Source organism: Mastomys coucha, unplaced genomic scaffold (assembly GCF_008632895.1).
Source record: "Mastomys coucha isolate ucsf_1 unplaced genomic scaffold, UCSF_Mcou_1 pScaffold23, whole genome shotgun sequence".
NCBI classification, from domain to species: Eukaryota; Metazoa; Chordata; class Mammalia; order Rodentia; family Muridae; genus Mastomys; species Mastomys coucha.
The window spans coordinates 66205985-66209246 of NW_022196906.1; the positions used below are offsets into that span (position 1 = coordinate 66205985).

The following is a 3262-nucleotide window of genomic DNA, read 5'->3' on the forward strand; positions in this document are numbered from 1 at the left end:
GCCAGTTGAGAAGATGATATAAAAGAGGGCTGGGGTAGCCCAGTTGGTCAAATACTTGCCTAGTGTGCAGGAAGCCCAGATTGGATTCACACCAGGGAATAAGGCAGGTGTGGTGACACATGCCTGTCATCTCAGCACTTGGAAGGTAGAGGCAGGAGCATCCGTAGCTCATGACCACCCTCGCTGCATAGTGAGTTAAAGTCCACCTGGGCTGCATGAGACCCTGTCACAAAACAAAGAAAACCATAGACTCTAGAAGAAGGCGTCAGTCGGACTTTTTTCAGTAGCCACCGCTCTGGGCTTGTGGTAGAAACCCTTTAGATGCTGTCTCAGTCAGGGTTAGTCTCTCCATCTGCATCTCCAGTGCCTGCTTTTCCTGTTCCAGATGTCTCCGCTCACCCTCCAGCTCCTCCACCTTCAACCTGAGTGCGTCCACCTCCTCTTTGCAGAACGGGAAGCTGGCTTTGGTGGAGCTTGTCTGGGCCCTCAGCATCTTCAACTCCATCTCCAACGTGTCAGCTCTCTGCTTCTGAACCCCAAGCTCCCTCGGGGCCTGAGACAGCTGAGCCTCCATCTCCAAGCTGTGGGCAAGCACTTTCTGAATCAAGTCCTCGGCTCCCACAGGTGCTGTGTCAGCTGGGTTGAATACTCAGTTTGGGTCAGCTCACTGTCATAGGATCCCAGGATCTCACGGATGCCGTCTCCCTCCTTGGTCAGCAATGCATGAGCCTTCGGGCAAGTGCCTCTTCATGTGTCTTCTTCAAGTCTCTCTTCTTCCTCTCCTCCAGCAGCTGTGCATTGATCTGCTGGACCTCATCCTGGAGCTGCTGCTGGGCCTTCTCCAGACCCCGGGCACTGATAGTGATGCTGTTATTCTTCTTCAGGGTGAGTTCTCGCTGCTGCAGCTCAACCACAAACCTAGAAAGGTCCTCTGGAGAGTCCTGAGATTCGAGTCCATGGTCTGGTCCAGTTTCTCCCAGCCTTGTAGCTTGGCAAGCAGCTTCTCCTCCAACTCTAGGTCAACCGGAGCCTCTTGCATCTTCTTCTGGTGGCCCAGCTTCCTCTGCAGATCTTCCAGCTCCTCTGTGAGCAGCCCATTGGTCTCCTTCATCACCCTTAGATGAATTTTTTTTCCTCACTCCATCCTAGGCAGCCGCATCAGCTCAGACTTCGTGCTCTTCGCCACAGCTGCATCCTGCTCTTGCAGACACAGCTTCTGCTCCAGGTCCTTAACCTTCTGCTCATGGTCCTTCTCTCCTCTTGACTAGCTTGTAGCTCCTGGATCTTCTGATTTGCCTCCTGCCACTTCTGCTGCTGCAGCTCCAGCTGCTCCTTCAGCTCCTGCTTCTCAAACTCCAGGTGCTTGACCTGTACCTCCTGGTCCATCGCACTCAACTGCAGCTCAGACAGGCCCCTTCAATGAACTAATCATCTCCCGGGCTGCAGCCAGACTGTCCTCCCATTCCGCAGCTGCTGAATGGTAGCATCCAGGCTCTGCTTGCACAGCCTGTGGAGCTCTAACTGCTTCCGCACCTTCTCTTCGGCTGTGGCCTCAAACTCCTGGAGTTGTTGAATGCGTGCCAGGAACTTCTGGTTATGATCCACCTCGAGCTTGTAGTTCCTGGCCTTGATGCTGGCTGCTCTCTCCAGCTCCACTCAAATCCTCTTGTGGCTCAGCTCCATCTGGTATGGTACTCAAATTGGTACCAGCATAGTGGGGTAGTCCTGTGACAACCTGCTCATATTTGGGGGGAGGACTGTGGAAGGACTTTGGAACTTTGGGCTTGAAGATCCATTCAGTGTTGAGAGCTCTGTGGGATGTTGGGTAGGAGCTTGGAAGATAATGTTGACAACAGTGCAGAAGATGGAGGTCTGGCTTGTGAAATTTCAGAGGGAAGATTAAAGACTCTTTATCAGACCTGTTGCTATTTTGATTGTGAAGATTCTGTGATTTTGGTTAGCTGGGGCTGAAACTGTGATTAACAAGATACCAGAACCACTAAAATGAACCTTTATGTTACTGGGACAATTGATGCTGGTTAGCTGGAGCTAAGAAATTAGCAGTGATTAAGAAGAGACCAGCATCACTGAGGTGAAGTCTTCTGGGAAGTGGGGTTTTTGTTTCTTTCTTTGTTTTTTGTTTGTTTGTTTGTTTGTTTGAAAGCGCAAAGAGGCTGTGTCCCAGAGATAGACAAGGTTGTACCTCGTGCTGCAGCAGGACTTGATAATTCATAAGTCACACAGGTGGTTTTGAAGGCATGAAGGGGTCCTGAAGAGCAGCTGAAGCTCTGCACTGTGAGAGGCCTTGGAGGCAATTGGTGAGGGTGCACCCTCAGTTGCAATTGATGGCCCAGGACTGAAGGGGTCATGCAAAGGAGTTGAGGCTTGGCACCATGAAGAGAGCCTATGAGAGGCTATTGGTGAAGCCTAGTTATAGCAGAGGACAGCAGTGTTTTGGAGATGCCAGGACCATGAATGACCATCAAGAACAGCAACAACAGTGGAGTACAGGCATCTGGAGCCTAGAAGACAAGGTGTGTGCTACAAAGGGCAGAGCTGGAAAAGTGCCCTTGGAGGAATCCAGAAGATCATGAGTGGATCCCAGACATTGGGCAGTTGGAGTTTGCTTTTGCTTTTGATTGTGGCTGTGCCCTGATATTTTTCCCTCTTGAAGTAAGAAGGTATTTTAGTGGAGCCCACAGTTAAAGAGACTTTGAATTTTAAAAGGGATTGAAATTTTAAGAATTTGCAAAGACCGTGGGACTTTTAATGTTATTTAAATCTTGGGGATGAATAAGAAAGTAAGGGTTGAAGCTTAATAGTGAAGTGTTTGTGTGACAAGTTGACAAAGGGTCAATTGTACTGGCTGGTTTTGTGTCAACTTAACACAGGCTGGAGTTATCAGAGAGAAAGGAGCTTCAGGTGAGGAAATGCCTCCTTGAGATCCAGCTATATGGCATTTTCTCAATCAGTGATCAAGGGGGAGAGGGCCCCTTGTGGGTGGTACCATCTCTGGGCTGGTGGTCTTGGGTTCTATAAGAAAGCAAGCTGAGCTAGCCAGTAAGTAACATCCCTCCATGGCCTCTGCATCAGTTCCTGCTTCCTGACCTGCTTGAGTTCCAGTCCTAACTTCCTTTGGTGATGAACAGAAACATGGACGTGTAAGCCTTCCTGAATAAACCCTTTCCTCCCCAACTTGCTTCTTGGTCATGATGTTTTGTACAGGAATAGAAACCCTGACTAAGATGCAGAAGTAGAAAGC

At 49.6% G+C, this 3262-nt stretch overlaps 1 pseudogene; it reads right to left on the reverse strand.

The window, feature by feature from the left end:
- Positions 1-280: 280 nt before the first annotated feature.
- Positions 281-1683, reverse strand: LOC116073645 (annotated as a pseudogene).
- Positions 1684-3262: the final 1579 nt, after the last annotated feature.